The following is a 16,880-nucleotide window of genomic DNA, read 5'->3' on the forward strand; positions in this document are numbered from 1 at the left end:
CACAGCAGGGGACAATTGTACATGACAACATCCTGCGAACAGAGGTGGCAGTACGTTGGTGGGAGCAGAGGTGCCAGTGGGACTGATCGTCCGCGCGTGCACCAGTAGGAGGTGGCCCTGCAGGTTCCTACACATCCCAAGGTGAATACAAGGCAGCAACACAGGCAGCACCAACGGCTTCAGTGCTGGCAATGGAGGACAACGGCTGCCAAGGCAACATCACCAGTGTTGGAAGTGCGGAGAGACCCAGCCCCATATCGCCTCCTTCCCCTGGCGGACATCGAGGAGGCAGAGGGGCTGTGGGTGCCCACGGCTTCTGTCATCAGCATCCACTTGGCTGTGGGAGGGTCACGTAAAGAAGAACGTAATGGAGGACCAGGTAAGGGCCAGCTCACAGAGTTCCATTCAGTCCTCTTGGGACGTGCGTGCAGGTTGGAGGAGGCCCAAGCTTCCCCCGTGCACCTGTGTGCCAAGCAGCGGCACATTGCAGGCCGGGGACCCATCTCGGGCTGTCAGCAACGGCCGCAGCGCCAATGGCCACTGGCCGGGCTCAGTCCAGCCTATTGCAGCCCAACAGCCAGAAGGCCGATGGCATCCTGCCTTATGTCAGCAATAGCGTGGGCAGCAGGAGCGGGGAAATGGGCGTCCCTCTGCATTCTGGTCTGGTGAGGACACCCCTCAAACACTGTGTTCTCTTTTGTGCTCCTCAGAACAGGAAAGTCCTCAAGGCCCTGGAGCGTGTCCAGAAAATAGCCACAAAGGCGGTGCGGGGTGTGGAGCAACGATCTGAGCGGGAGTGGATTAATGTGTAACCCGGAGGAGGGAGAAACACCCCCTTACAAAAAAGGTATTTAAGCACTGGAGGTGGTGCTGCGAGGAGGTGGCTGGGTTGCTGTCATAGTATCATAGAGTGATAGAATGGCCTGGGTTGAAAAGGACCTCAAAGATCATCTCTTTTCAGTCCCTCTTGCTATGTGCAGGGTCAGCAACCACCAGACCAGGCTGCCCAGAGCTACATCCAGCCTGGCCTTGAATGCCTCCAGGGATGGGGCATCCACAGCCTCCTTGGGCAACCTATTGACAAACCACCTGGATGGGGTGCTCAGGGACATGATTTTGCAGTTGGTTGTTGGAGTTAGAGTTGCATGGTTAGGTTGAGGTTGGAATTTATGATCTTGAAGGTTCTTTTCCAACCTGAGCAGTTCTATGAATTCGGTATATAGCCATGCTTCTGATACAGGTCGCTTTCCAGGAAAAAATGTAAATGCTGTTGAGCTGTTGGCTGTTTTCTGATGAGCAAAGATACTGTAAGATAGGCAGTGTCTGTATCCACTGTTTGGGAAAGTGCAAGTGAGTCTGGAAGATGCTATCCTGTTTATCAGGCACATGAGGGGACGATGTACACCGAGGACAAATATTTCAAAAGAAGCAGCCCAGAAGAATTGTACACAATAGTCCTGAAAAATGGGCTGAATTTTAGCAACATTTATTTGTTATACAACTGGAATTTCTCTAGTGATATCAGGCGATGCTCTGCCAGGTTCTCTGCTCAGGCATCTGCATCCCCTTGGGTGCAAGGCATCCTTCATGTACTTTAGCCACACAGAGAGATGAAATCTATTGGCTCCAAGGGGCAAGGAAAGGGTTATGAAATTACACTGAGGAGGCATCTGCGCAGCTCTCAACAGGGCTCCAGCCTGCAGCTCTCCAGGAGGTGTGAGAAGCTGATCTGATGGCTCCCTCTGGCTGCAGGCTCTGCGAGTGAATCTGTAGAAAATGCATCCTGTAGCTGCTCCATTCCTGCAGTCATCAGAAGTGTTGGGGAATCTGTTTCTTTTCCATATCTACAAAAATTCTGCTACACATCTTTGTCTTTGGAGTTTTGGGGCAATGCAGAAAGAAGGAGTTGGTACTGATCTGGTCATCACCCAGAGATTCTTAGGGAACAGATGAGATGGTGGATCCTCATTTCAAGCCAGTCTAAGCAATAGCTTTGCCAATGCATTTGGGTTGTGAGAAGGCAGAGGGGCTCAGTTCTTTCCTTTTGACCTCTAGGTGGGGTGGGGGAGAGGGTGAATATTCTCCACTTCTCAACACCCAATACACCAGGGCTGGACACTGTATGCAGTAATCTGAGTAATCAGGAGAGAGTTCTGCAGGAACCACTGAGACACGGGGGCTGGAGTTAATGCCACGTGATGAGAGACTTTGGAGTTGGGCTTGTTCAGCTTTGAAAAGAGATGGTTCTGGAGGACTTAAGACGACCCCCTAACAGCTGTGAGGAGATTATTAAGAAGATGGAATCAGGCTTTTAATGGAGGTGCAGCTCAGGAGGAACAGGCTAACTTTGAGGGTATTCCCTAAGTTACCCACTGGGAGAGGGGCCCAGAGAGGTTGTGGGATCTCTGACTTTGGAAGTTTTCAAGACTCTGATGTGCAGAATGCTGAGCAGCCTGGTTTGATACCATCACTGTCACAGCTTTGTGAAGAAGGTTGGACTAGAGACCTCCTGAGGTCCTCTCCAGCCTGGACAGGATTGTGAATCTATTAAAGGAGTGGGAATCTTAAAATCATAGAATCACAAGGTTGAAAAGGACCTACAAGGTCATCATTACATCACCATTACTACCACAAGCTACTAAACCATATCTCGTAGGTACTCATCTGGACACCACCTGAACACTGCCAGGGACGATGATTCCACCGCCTTCCTGGTCAAAGAAGAAGAAGAACCAGGAGAAGTCTGGATGAGCTGACAAAGCATGCGTGGGAAGGCCACCAAGCACCTCAGCCACCTGGTGTGGAGAAGCCCCCTCATCTGCAGCAAGAAGATACACCCTCTTGTCATGGTCAAAGATGAGGACATGGTCGGTGCTGCAGGTTCCTTGGGTCCCCTGATCTGTACAGGGTTCCCAGTGATCCTCTGGCAGCTCTCCTGGATGGAAAGCCCCTGATTTTATGCCACCCGCCTTTCAGGAAAATGTTTATTTTCCCAAACAACAACAGAGGATAATTGAAATATCTTTTCCTATTCTCTCCCCTCCCACCCCTCACCCCCAAGTTGTGCTCCTCATTGTAAATAAATTATTTGACCCTAAAATCTCCCCTCTGGAGGTCTCATCAATGTTTCTGGTTTAACTGACTTTGGGTTTTGGGGTCAACATGTCCTGTTTGCATTATCAACAGAAGCCTGAGGTTGTCATGGATGGGAGGCCACGCTGTGCTGGAGAAGGGATGGATGAGATTTACTCTAGCCAAGGTGCTCGGATATGACAGCCAGCAGGCTCCTGAGCCCAGACCTTTCAGATCACTGCTTTCAGGGCTGTTGTTGGCTTTGCTCACTCTACATCCTGCCAAAAGCCAGCCGTGCTTAGCCTGAGCTTTGTGCTTTCCTGCAGTATGAGCATTGCACTTTGCCTTCAAAACCATGTGCCGGCAGGGAACAAGGTGCTGGCACAGCTGTAGTGATGCCAAATGTCTGCAGCCACATAAGCCTGCTGGTAAATCGCCCTGCTTGTGCTGTGCTGATAGTGGGGTGGGTGAGGGGCCTTGTGGAAGGGAAGGGGAGAACAGATCATGGTGTGCTGTGTGACTGGAGCTGAAGCAAGTTTGCTCAGGTCTTTTTGCTGCACAGTACACGGGCTGTGTGCTCTGCTCCTTCCCCTTTGTTGACACATCTGGCAGGAGCCACCGTGTGTTCCCAAGTCTCATGCGCATCAGGGCAGTCCCAGCCTCCTGCCATGCTCTTGCAGGCAAACTGTCCTGGAAAATGTCTTCCTTGCCTCAGTAGCAGCAATACTAGCAGGAGTGTTCCCACCACGCTCAGAGGGAAGATCACATTTCAGCCACAATCCCCTCTTTGACAAGCATCTGTCTTCTCTCTCAGCTCTTCCTCACCACCACCCATCAAATGGGGACTTGACACTGAACTTCTGGGAAGGGTCAGTTTGTCAACTGTCCATCACACACTACAGTCAACCAGGGCCCCTTCTGTCCTAGCACAGCCAGCTCTGCTGACAAACACTGTCCAGAAGACACACAGGGAGACCAAGCGGTCTCTCTGAAATGGAACAACACTTGCAGGTCAAGAAAGAAGGAAGCCCATTCAGTGTTGCAAGCAGGGCTTCCTCGGTGGGAAAAAGAGAACAGAAGCACGGCGGTGGTGGCTTCTCTACCCAGCCACCAGGAGAGGACTGCACCGTGCATCTTCTCCCAGACGGGCGGCTGCCCCGGAGGCCAGATCATCTCGTGCCCCCTCCTCAGCAGGCTGTGTCTCCAACAGGCCTTCCCAGCAATGCCAGACAGTCTTCGGAACGAGCAGCAAGGGAACAAGGGCAACAGGGAAGAGCTGCTGAGCGGCGTTCTGGGACCTGCTCCTGTTACAGACGGCCGCCACAGCAGGGGACAATTGTACAGGACAGCATCCTGCGAACAGAGGTGGCAGTACGTTGGTGGGAGCAGAGGTGCCAGTGGGACTGATCGTCTGCATGTGCACCAGTAGTTCTCTAAGTGCACAGCACAGTGAGACCAGCAGCAACAGCACCTTCATGTCTGACTACTGAAGATGACGGCAGAAGTGCAGCCAGCCAGCATCTGAGCTCTGCCCTCAGTGCGAGAAGTGAGTGAAGGGCTGGCACTGGTGGCGGCTGGTGGTCCCCGCAGCCCCCAGGACAGATTGTCAGGGCTCCCAGGCAGGCAGGGGAGCCACAGAGCAGCCCCCACAGAGCTGCACCTGCACGCAGCCACCTGCGAATGGGGACTTCATTGAGCAACACAGGAACAACGTTGGTGGGACAAGAAGGCCCAGGAGATTTCCACAATGTCTGAGTGACCCCACGTTCATGTGACTGCAGGCTATCAAGCAATGCTTGCGACTGAGGAGATGGTGGCAGCGAGGAGCAGCAGCACCGGAGTCAGGTGAGTGTCCCGTGGGTCAGCACCACGACCCAGCCTTGTCCTGATTCACGTCAGGCAGGGTTGGGCCCATGGGAGGAGCCCAGCCATGGAGCAGGACCTTGCACGCTGCAGGTCAGCCAGTTGGGCCAAGAGTGTCCCCATCCTGCTGTGGCTCAGGCCCCCTCCCTGCTTTGGAGGTGACGACAGACAGATGTATGGGCTAAAGAGAGGCTGCCACAGCTGCAAACTGCAGCAGAGCTGAGCAGGAGCTGCAGCAGCTGGTGCAGTCAGCACTGCCTGAGCACATCGGCACTCTGGGCACTGACCATTGGGATGCTGCCTGGAGTGACCTGACAGAGGTGGTGGAGAGTGGCAGTCTGTCCTGCTGCTACTCTCAGGGTGTCCAGAGCTCAACCAGAAGAAGCAACAGAGCCCACACGAATTGCAGAACCCAGCCCCACTACCGGCCAGGTCTGATGGCAACGAAACCAGCCCAGACAAAGTTCCAAGGTGGCAGGGCAGCCAGCAGAGCAGGGGATCCCACCAAGGTCTGCTGGCCGCCAGCAGAGGATTGCATTGTGCGTGAGAACATCCTCCTCCCAGACGGACAGATTGTCAGGGCTCCCAGGAAAGCAGGGGAGCCTTGGAGCAGCCCCCACAGAGCTGCACCTGCATGCAGCCACCTGCAAATGGGGACTTCATCGAGCAGCACAGGGACAACGTTGGTGGGACAGCAATGCCCAGGAGCTTTCCGTGTTGTCTGAGTGCCCCCACGTGCTTTGGGGGGCTGAAAGACAGGGGGAAGAAAGAGAAATGCAGGGAAGCCAAACCAGCAGAGGACGCACTGTGTGTGAGAGTATCCTGATCCTGGATGGACGGCTGCCTCTGAGGCCGCATAATGTTGTGCCCCTTCGAGGGAGAGTGGTAAATCGTCCAGGCCTTCACACCATCAAGAGGGATTTTCCAGGACAAACAGCCTTGAAAAGATGCAGAGGAAGACAAAGTTGTGTCTCTGATAAGGAACAATGCTTACATGTCCAGAGGGAATGCAGGCCACTCTGAGTCAGAACCGGCTTCCTCGGTGGGAAAAGGAGAAGCACAGTGCAGGTGGCTCCTCCAGCCGCCCACCAGCAGAGGACTGCACTGTGCACAGAATCACCCTTCTCCCAGATGGACGGCTGCCTCAGAGGCCAGGTAATCTCGTGCCCGCTTCTGAGCAGGTGGGGTCTGCGCCTGGTCTTCCCAGCTCTGCCAGAGAGTTGGGGCTTTCTCGGTGGGAAAAAGAGAAGAACGGTACATTGATCTCCTCTACGCGGCCACCAGCAGAGGACCAGCAGAGGACTGCACTGTGTGTGTGAACATCCACCTCCCAGATGCTATAGATTACCGCAGGAGGAAAGGGTACTTCAAGGACCCACAAGGGTACAGATGGGCTTTGGGTATAACTGCCTTGGAGACACACAATTATCTACTAACCTCTGAGATGACCTCTCTCAGTCTCTCAGAGGGCACTTCTGCTGCTAAGAGTAGATACAGAGAGCATCCTCTAACAGCTACCAGCAGGAAAGCATATATACAGTAACTATTGTGAGGATGCCTCCAGTTTCTAGTAGCTACACCTAGAGGTAGTTTTACAGCACCTGCTATTAGTATAAATCAGCCTGAGGATCTGTTGAAGCATCCAGAGTAGCATTTTGTGTAACATCAAGCATAGCAGAGGTGTTCTCTCCCTATAGGTCTGATTAGTGGACACAGTGTTTCTGGACAACCCTGGGGATGGGCCTGTGTAATCTGCTTGAGCAGACTGGTTGGACAAGAAGATCTCCAGAGGTCCCTTCCATCTTCAGCTGTTCTGTGATTCAGTAATTCTGCAGGAGTCAAGTTTCGGAGACTTTACTAGGCATCAATGACACGAGGCCGGGAAGATCCAGGTATGCTGCAGTTTAACCCAGCCTGTAGCTACAAACCACACAGTTACTGCTTGTCCTCCCAGTGGGATGGGAGAGAGAATCAGAAAAATACAACAACCTGGAACTTGCAGGTTGAGATAAAAACTATTTACTAAGACAGAACAAGGAAGGGGAGAAAAGAATAGTAGTTATGATTAATAGAATGGAGTGTGATGTTGAAGTGTTGTGTGCTGAATCCACTTCTGGTTCTGTCAGAATTCATTCTTCCTTAACCTGGGTACTCCTTACTGTAATGCCATTAGTGAGGGGTATGGGAATCATAGGAATAATAATATGCGGCATTATACAGCAAGTAGCATCATACAATTCAAATTCTTGGCTGTTCTCCCCCAACATCACATCCTCTTCCAAGTACACACTGGACATCCCCATCCTTCCACATTTCCCACCAAGTGCATGCAGATCCTTGAGCAGAAGCAATCCCACGGATGGGCTTGCTTTTGCCCGAGGCGGGAACAACCCTGACCGGCTTGCCCAGCATGTTGTTCAAGTGCACTGCAGGGACTTGATCCCTTTGTACCATACACAGGAGGCTTGACTGGCAGATCCCCTAATGCGGCCATTTGGCAGATCTGAGCTCCTTGCTGGGTAAAGAACTGGCTGGAGGGCCAGGCCCAGAGAGTGGCGGTGAATGGAGTTAAATCCAGCTGGCGACCGCTCAGTAGTGGTGTTGCCCAGGGGTCGTTGTTGGGACCCGTCCTCTTCCGTATCTTTATTGATGACCTGGACGAGGGCACTGAGTGCACCCTCAGTAAGTTTGCAGATGACACCAAGTTGGCAGGAAGTGTGGATCTGCCTGGGGGTGGCAAGGCCCTACAGAGGGATCTGGACAGGCTGCGTCACTGGGCAGCAGCCAATGGGATGAGGTTCAGTGCAACCACGTGCCTGGTCCTGCATTTTGACCACTGCAACTGCAGGCAACGCTACAGGCTTGGGGCAGAGCAGCTGGAAGATGCTCAGCTGAACATGAGCCATCAGTGAGTGAGCCCAGGTGGCCAAGAACATGTCCAGAGAAGGGCAGTGAAGCTGGCAAGGGGTCTGGAGCACAGAGCTTAGGGGAGCAGCTGAGAGAGCTGGGACTGTTCAGCCTGGAGAAGGCTCAGGGAACACCTCTCTATTGCTCTCTATAACTATCTGAAGGGAGGTTGTAGTGAGCTGACGGTCGGCCTCTCCTCTCGTGTTACTAGTGATAGGACCAGAGGGAATGGCCTCCAGTTGTGCCAGGGGAGATTCAGTCTGGACGTTAGGGAATTTTCTTTAGGATTCAAGAAAAGATCCTTTTTGTCAGGATATTTCTTCTCCGATAGACTGGTCAGGCCCTGGAACGGTCTGTCCAGAGAGGTGGTGCAGACATTGGCCCCAGAGGTGTTCAAGGATCATTTAAACATTGTGTTGAGGGACGTGGTTTAGTGGGAACTATTGGTGGCAGGAGAACAGTTGGACTGGATGATCTTGTAGATCTTTACCAACCTTGGTGATTCTATAGTTCTCTAAGATCTCCTTAAGAGCAGCCCTACAAAGAAGGACCTGGGGGTCCTGGTGGACGAGAAACTAGACATGAACCATCAGTGTGTGCCTGCAGCCCGGAAGGGCAGCTGTGTTCTGGGCTGCATTAAAAAGGGGGTGGCCAGCAGGGACAGGGAGGTGACTGTTCTCTGCTCAGCTCTTGTGAGGTCCCATCTGCAGTACTGAGTTCTGGCCTGGAGCCCCAGGCACAAGAAAGACATGGAGCTCTTGGATCGAATCCAGAGGAGGGTCTGAGGATGACCCTCTCCTGTGAAAAAGGGTTAGGGAACTGAGCTTTTTTAGTGTGGAGAAGAGAAGGCTCTGGGGAGAGCTCCTTGTGGCCTTCCAGTACTTGAATGGAGCATATAAACAGGGGGGGGAATGGCTGTTTACGAGGGTTGGTAGTGATAGGACAAGGGGGAATGGGTTTAAACTGAAGTGGGGGAGGTTTAGGTGCGATATTAGGAGGATGTTTTTCACACAGAGGGTGGTGATGCACTGGAACAGGTTGCCCAAGGAGGCTGTGGATGCCTCATCCCTGCAGGCATTCAAGGCCAGGCTGGATGCAGCTGTGGACAGCATGGTCTGGTGGCTGGCGACCCTGCACAGAGCAGAGGGTTGAAACCAGATGGTCTTTGAGGTTCTTTTCAACCCAGGCCATTCAGTGATTCTACAATTCTGTGATTTCATGTTTCTGTGATTCTGTGATTCTTTGATCCCCGTGTGGGCTCTGCTGGTGCGTGACAGAGAATGCGATATACCCACTTAAAGCCACGCTCTTTGGCACAGCTGTTGGTCAGCTTATTTCAGAAATGAGTCCGGTTTGACTGAATTCTTTCTAGGGTGCCGAGTGCCCAGGATAGTGTTTTGGATGGAGGCATGGAGCATGGGATATGTTTCCAGCCATCCAGTGGCCGCTTCCGTCCTTGGTTTGGGGTAGTGTGATATAATCAACGTGCCAGAAGGAGACAGAGATGGCTCACAGTTACAGTCCCAGACAAAGCAGTTTAGGCCCAGGGAAGATTCATTTATTACCAGCTAATAATGCAGTAGGATAGCAAGAAGAAAAAGCAGACTAAAAGCACTTTGCTTCTTTACCCTGTGTCTGCCTCAGGTACCTGAAGGGAAGATTGCAGCTGCACACCACAAGGATGGTTCTGGTTCCCAGGCTGGTGCACGCTTTCACTTGATGTGTAAGCTACAATTTTTTGAAGCATTTTTTCATTGTCCTCAGATTTATTTGTAACTTCTCCCACCAGCACACAGAGGGCAAGCACTGACTGGCTCCCATGTGGGCTGCGGGGCTGTGACCTCACAGAGGTGTCCCCACCCAAAGCACTGTGACCTCACAGCTGAATCTTTAGGAGCCAGTGACCAGCACCCCGCCTCTCTCAGTGCGGTTGTGACCGGCTTTGAGCGATGGTTGACAACAGCGTTCTTCTTGTCCCTACATACCATTTCTTCCTGGATGGCCTGTTTTTGGTGGCCGGGGTCTTTCTGCTTCACACCCTGTGGCACCTACAGGTAGGGGAGTTTGAGGATGGGGTTATATGGGGCTGGGGGACTCTGGGCTGGGGGATTTGGAACCGACTGCGCTGGCTGCTTCCCAGAGCCTCACTGTGCCACGTTCATGTGCCTGCAGGCTGTCAAGCTATTCTTGCGTCTGAGGAGATCATGGCAGAGAGGAGCAGCAGCACCAAAGTCAGGTGAGTGTCCCGTGGGTCAGCACCAAGCCCCAGCCTTGTCCTGATTCACGCCAGGCAAGGATGGGCCCATGGGAGGAGCCCAGCCCTGGACTGGGAACTGGCACACTGCAGGTCGGCCGGATGGGACAAGGTTGTCCCTGGTGCCCCATCCTGCTGTGGCTCAGGCCCCCTCCCTATTACAGATGCTGAGACACAGACGCGCAGGCCATGGTGCTGCTCCAGCTGGAACAGCTGCAGCAAGGCGGACCAGGAGCTGCAGCGGCTGGTGCAGTCAGCACTGCGTAAGCCTGTCGGCAGTCTGGGCCCTGACTTCTGGAATGCTGCCTGGAGGGATCTGGAGGAGCTGGTGGAGCAGGGCAGTCTGTACTGCTGCAGCTCTGCCAAAGCCCAGCCAGAAAACAAGCGCGGAGCATCAACTCGTGAGTCAGGTAAGTCTTTTGTGGATCAGCCCCAATCTACATGATTGCCCTGATGTGTGCTAGGCCCACGGGAGGAGCCCAGCCCTGGAGCAGGACCTTGCACTCTGCAGATTGGGCCAAGGGCATCCCCATCCTTCTGTGGCTCAGGTCCTCTCCCTGCTTTGCAGATGACAACAGACAGATGCATGGGCCACGGTGCTGCTCCCCCAGATGCAACCGCTGCGGCAAGGCGGACCAGGAGCTGCAGCAGCTGGTGCAGTCAGCACTGCCTGAGCACATCGGCAGTCTGGGCCCTGAATTCTGGGATGCTGCCTGGAGGGATCTGGAGGAGCTTGTGGAGAGTGGCAGCCTGTCCTGCTGCCGCTCTTCTGGTGTTCAGAGCTCAACCAGAAGATACAACAGAGCCCACATGGACTGCAGAACCCAGCCCCACCGCCGGCCAGGTCTGATGGCAACAAAACCAGCCCAGACAATGTACCACGGTGGCAGGGCAGCCAGCAGAACAGGAGATCCCACCGAGGTCTGCCGGCCACCTGCGGAGGAGTGCATTGTGCGCGAGGCCATCCTCCTCCCAGACGGACGGCTGCCTCAGAGGCCGGATAATCTCGAGCCCCTTCCAGAGTGGGCAGTGAATGCACCAGGCCTTCGCACAATCAAGAAGGAGTTTCCTGGACAAACACCATCCAGAAGACACACAGGGAGACCAAGTGGTCTCTCTGAAACGGAACGCTTGCAGGTCAAAAAAGAAGGTAGGCCATTCAGTGCAGTGTTGCAAGCAGGGCTTCCTCGGTGGGAAAAAAGAGAAGAGAAGCACGGCAGTGGTGGCTTCTCTACCCAGCCACCAGGAGATGACTGCACCGTGCATCTTCTCCCAGACGGGCGGCTGCCCCGGAGGCCAGATCATCTCGTGCCCCCTCCTCAGCAGGCTGTGTCTCCAACAGGCCTTCCCAGCAATGCCAGACAGTCTTCGGAACGAGCAGCAAGGGAACAAGGGCAACAGGGAAGAGCTGCTGAGCGGCGTGCTGGGACCTGCTCCTGTTACAGACGGCGGCCACAGCAGGGGACAATTGTACATGACAACATCCTGCGAACAGAGGTGGCAGTACGTTGGTGGGAGCAGAGGTGCCAGTGGGACTGATCGTCCGCGCGTGCACCAGTAGGAGGTGGCCCTGCAGGTTCCTACACATCCCAAGGTGAATACAAGGCAGCAACACAGGCAGCACCAACGGCTTCAGTGCTGGCAATGGAGGACAACGGCTGCCAAGGCAACATCACCAGTGTTGGAAGTGCGGAGAGACCCAGCCCCATATCGCCTCCTTCCCCTGGCGGACATCGAGGAGGCAGAGGGGCTGTGGGTGCCCACGGCTTCTGTCATCAGCATCCACTTGGCTGTGGGAGGGTCACGTAAAGAAGAACGTAATGGAGGACCAGGTAAGGGCCAGCTCACAGAGTTCCATTCAGTCCTCTTGGGACGTGCGTGCAGGTTGGAGGAGGCCCAAGCTTCCCCCGTGCACCTGTGTGCCAAGCAGCGGCACATTGCAGGCCGGGGACCCATCTCGGCCTGTCAGCAACGGCCGCAGCGCCAATGGCCACTGGCCGGGCTCAGTCCAGCCTATTGCAGCCCAACAGCCAGAAGGCCGATGGCATCCTGCCTTATGTCAGCAATAGCGTGGGCAGCAGGAGCGGGGAAATGGGCGTCCCTCTGCATTCTGGTCTGGTGAGGACACCCCTCAAACACTGTGTTCTCTTTTGTGCTCCTCAGAACAGGAAAGTCCTCAAGGCCCTGGAGCGTGTCCAGAAAATAGCCACAAAGGCGGTGCGGGGTGTGGAGCAATGATCTGAGCGGGAGTGGATTAATGTGTAACCCGGAGGAGGGAGAAACACCCCCTTACAAAAAAGGTATTTAAGCACTGGAGGTGGTGCTGCGAGGAGGTGGCTGGGTTGCTGTCATAGTATCATAGAGTGATAGAATGGCCTGGGTTGAAAAGGACCTCAAAGATCATCTCTTTTCAGTCCCTCTTGCTATGTGCAGGGTCAGCAACCACCAGACCAGGCTGCCCAGAGCTACATCCAGCCTGGCCTTGAATGCCTCCAGGGATGGGGCATCCACAGCCTCCTTGGGCAACCTATTGACAAACCACCTGGATGGGGTGCTCAGGGACATGATTTTGCAGTTGGTTGTTGGAGTTAGAGTTGCATGGTTAGGTTGAGGTTGGAATTTATGATCTTGAAGGTTCTTTTCCAACCTGAGCAGTTCTATGAATTCGGTATATAGCCATGCTTCTGATACAGGTCGCTTTCCAGGAAAAAATGTAAATGCTGTTGAGCTGTTGGCTGTTTTCTGATGAGCAAAGATACTGTAAGATAGGCAGTGTCTGTATCCACTGTTTGGGAAAGTGCAAGTGAGTCTGGAAGATGCTATCCTGTTTATCAGGCACAGGAGGGGACGATGTACACCGAGAACAAATATTTCAAAAGAAGCAGCCCAGAAGAATTGTACACAATAGTCCTGAAAAATGGGCTGAATTTTAGCAACATTTATTTGTTACTCAACTGGAATTTCTCTAGTGTTATCAGGCAATGCTCTGCCAGGTTCTCTGCTCAGGCATCTGCATCCCCTTGGGTGCAAGGCATCCTTCATGTACTTTAGCCACACAGAGAGATGAAATCTATTGGCTCCAAGGGGCAAGGAAAGGGTTATGAAATTACACTGAGGAGGCATCTGCGCAGCTCTCAACAGGGCTCCAGCCTGCAGCTCTCCAGGAGGTGTGAGAAGCTGATCTGATGGCTCCCTCTGGCTGCAGGCTCTGCGAGTGAATCTGTAGAAAATGCATCCTGTAGCTGCTCCATTCCTGCAGTCATCAGAAGTGTTGGGGAATCTGTTTCTTTTCCATATCTACAAAAATTCTGCTACACATCTTTGTCTTTGGAGTTTTGGGGCAATGCAGAAAGAAGGAGTTGGTACTGATCTGGTCATCACCCAGAGATTCTTAGGGAACAGATGAGATGGTGGATCCTCATTTCAAGCCAGTCTAAGCAATAGCTTTGCCAATGCATTTGGGTTGTGAGAAGGCAGAGGGGCTCAGTTCTTTCCTTTTGACCTCTAGGTGGGGTGGGGGAGAGGGTGAATATTCTCCACTTCTCAACACCCAATACACCAGGGCTGGACACTGTATGCAGTAATCTGAGTAATCAGGAGAGAGTTCTGCAGGAACCACTGAGACACGGGGGCTGGAGTTAATGCCACGTGATGAGAGACTTTGGAGTTGGGCTTGTTCAGCTTTGAAAAGAGATGGTTCTGGAGGACTTAAGACGACCCCCTAACAGCTGTGAGGAGATTATTAAGAAGATGGAATCAGGCTTTTAATGGAGGTGCAGCTCAGGAGGAACAGGCTAACTTTGAGGGTATTCCCTAAGTTACCCACTGGGAGAGGGGCCCAGAGAGGTTGTGGGATCTCTGACTTTGGAATTTTCAAGACTCTGATGTGCAGAATGCTGAGCAGCCTGGTTTGATACCATCACTGTCACAGCTTTGTGAAGAAGGTTGGACTAGAGACCTCCTGAGGTCCTCTCCAGCCTGGACAGGATTGTGAATCTCTTAAAGGAGTGGGAATCTTAAAATCATAGAATCACAAGGTTGAAAAGGACCTACAAGGTCATCATTACATCACCATTACTACCACAAGCTACTAAACCATATCTCGTAGGTACTCATCTGGACACCACCTGAACACTGCCAGGGACGATGATTCCACCGCCTTCCTGGTCAAAGAAGAAGAAGAACCAGGAGAAGTCTGGATGAGCTGACAAAGCATGCGTGGGAAGGCCACCAAGCACCTCAGCCACCTGGTGTGGAGAAGCCCCCTCATCTGCAGCAAGAAGATACACCCTCTTGTCATGGTCAAAGATGAGGACATGGTCGGTGCTGCAGGTTCCTTGGGTCCCCTGATCTGTACAGGGTTCCCAGTGATCCTCTGGCAGCTCTCCTGGATGGAAAGCCCCTGATTTTATGCCACCCGCCTTTCAGGAAAATGTTTATTTTCCCAAACAACAACAGAGGATAATTGAAATATCTTTTCCTATTCTCTCCCCTCCCACCCCTCACCCCCAAGTTGTGCTCCTCATTGTAAATAAATTATTTGACCCTAAAATCTCCCCTCTGGAGGTCTCATCAATGTTTCTGGTTTAACTGACTTTGGGTTTTGGGGTCAACATGTCCTGTTTGCATTATCAACAGAAGCCTGAGGTTGTCATGGATGGGAGGCCACACTGTGCTGGAGAAGGGATGGATGAGATTTACTCTAGCCAAGGTGCTCGGATATGACAGCCAGCAGGCTCCTGAGCCCAGACCTTTCAGATCACTGCTTTCAGGGCTGTTGTTGGCTTTGCTCACTCTACATCCTGCCAAAAGCCAGCCGTGCTTAGCCTGAGCTTTGTGCTTTCCTGCAGTATGAGCATTGCACTTTGCCTTCAAAACCATGTGCCGGCAGGGAACAAGGTGCTGGCACAGCTGTAGTGATGCCAAATGTCTGCAGCCACATAAGCCTGCTGGTAAATCGCCCTGCTTGTGCTGTGCTGATAGTGGGGTGGGTGAGGGGCCTTGTGGAAGGGAAGGGGAGAACAGATCATGGTGTGCTGTGTGACTGGAGCTGAAGCAAGTTTGCTCAGGTCTTTTTGCTGCACAGTACACGGGCTGTGTGCTCTGCTCCTTCCCCTTTGTTGACACATCTGGCAGGAGCCACCGTGTGTTCCCAAGTCTCATGCGCATCAGGGCAGTCCCAGCCTCCTGCCATGCTCTTGCAGGCAAACTGTCCTGGAAAATGTCTTCCTTGCCTCAGTAGCAGCAATACTAGCAGGAGTGTTCCCACCACGCTCAGAGGGAAGATCACATTTCAGCCACAATCCCCTCTTTGACAAGCATCTGTCTTCTCTCTCAGCTCTTCCTCACCACCACCCATCAAATGGGGACTTGACACTGAACTTCTGGGAAGGGTCAGTTTGTCAACTGTCCATCACACACTACAGTCAACCAGGGCCCCTTCTGTCCTAGCACAGCCAGCTCTGCTGACAAACACTGTCCAGAAGACACACAGGGAGACCAAGCGGTCTCTCTGAAATGGAACAACACTTGCAGGTCAAGAAAGAAGGAAGCCCATTCAGTGTTGCAAGCAGGGCTTCCTCGGTGGGAAAAAGAGAACAGAAGCACGGCGGTGGTGGCTTCTCTACCCAGCCACCAGGAGAGGACTGCACCGTGCATCTTCTCCCAGACGGGCGGCTGCCCCGGAGGCCAGATCATCTCGTGCCCCCTCCTCAGCAGGCTGTGTCTCCAACAGGCCTTCCCAGCAATGCCAGACAGTCTTCGGAACGAGCAGCAAGGGAACAAGGGCAACAGGGAAGAGCTGCTGAGCGGCGTGCTGGGACCTGCTCCTGTTACAGACGGCGGCCACAGCAGGGGACAATTGTACAGGACAGCATCCTGCGAACAGAGGTGGCAGTACGTTGGTGGGAGCAGAGGTGCCAGTGGGACTGATCGTCTGCATGTGCACCAGTAGTTCTCTAAGTGCACAGCACAGTGAGACCAGCAGCAACAGCACCTTCATGTCTGACTACTGAAGATGACGGCAGAAGTGCAGCCAGCCAGCATCTGAGCTCTGCCCTCAGTGCGAGAAGTGAGTGAAGGGCTGGCACTGGTGGTGGCTGGTGGTCCCCGCAGCCCCCAGGACAGATTGTCAGGGCTCCCAGGCAGGCAGGGGAGCCACAGAGCAGCCCCCACAGAGCTGCACCTGCACGCAGCCACCTGCGAATGGGGACTTCATTGAGCAACACAGGAACAACGTTGGTGGGACAAGAAGGCCCAGGAGATTTCCACAATGTCTGAGTGACCCCACGTTCATGTGACTGCAGGCTATCAAGCAATGCTTGCGACTGAGGAGATGGTGGCAGCGAGGAGCAGCAGCACCGGAGTCAGGTGAGTGTCCTGTGGGTCAGCACCACGACCCAGCCTTGTCCTGATTCACGTCAGGCAGGGTTGGGCCCATGGGAGGAGCCCAGCCATGGAGCAGGACCTTGCACGCTGCAGGTCAGCCAGTTGGGCCAAGAGTGTCCCCATCCTGCTGTGGCTCAGGCCCCCTCCCTGCTTTGGAGGTGACGACAGACAGATGTATGGGCTAAAGAGAGGCTGCCACAGCTGCAAACTGCAGCAGAGCTGAGCAGGAGCTGCAGCAGCTGGTGCAGTCAGCACTGCCTGAGCACATCGGCACTCTGGGCACTGACCATTGGGATGCTGCCTGGAGTGACCTGACAGAGGTGGTGGAGAGTGGCAGTCTGTCCTGCTGCTACTCTCAGGGTGTCCAGAGCTCAACCAGAAGAAGCAACAGAGCCCA

The 16,880-nt window shown here is 53.6% G+C and overlaps 2 long non-coding RNA genes across 2 annotated transcripts; both read left to right on the top strand.

The window, feature by feature from the left end:
* Positions 1-255: 255 nt before the first annotated feature.
* On the top strand, positions 256-3,098 carry LOC146754159 (uncharacterized). Its single transcript, XR_014939164.1, has 3 exons — positions 256-379; positions 711-847; positions 2,657-3,098. It is a non-coding gene; the product is annotated as an uncharacterized LOC146754159 (long non-coding RNA).
* An 8,706-nt stretch (positions 3,099-11,804) lies between these two features.
* On the top strand, positions 11,805-14,646 carry LOC146754160 (uncharacterized). Its single transcript, XR_014939353.1, has 3 exons — positions 11,805-11,928; positions 12,260-12,396; positions 14,205-14,646. It is a non-coding gene; the product is annotated as an uncharacterized LOC146754160 (long non-coding RNA).
* The last annotated feature ends 2,234 nt before the right edge of the window (positions 14,647-16,880 follow it).

This window comes from Coturnix japonica, chromosome Z (assembly GCF_054131305.1).
Source record: "Coturnix japonica strain WE chromosome Z, WE-NBRP24, whole genome shotgun sequence".
NCBI lineage: Eukaryota > Metazoa > Chordata > Aves > Galliformes > Phasianidae > Coturnix > Coturnix japonica.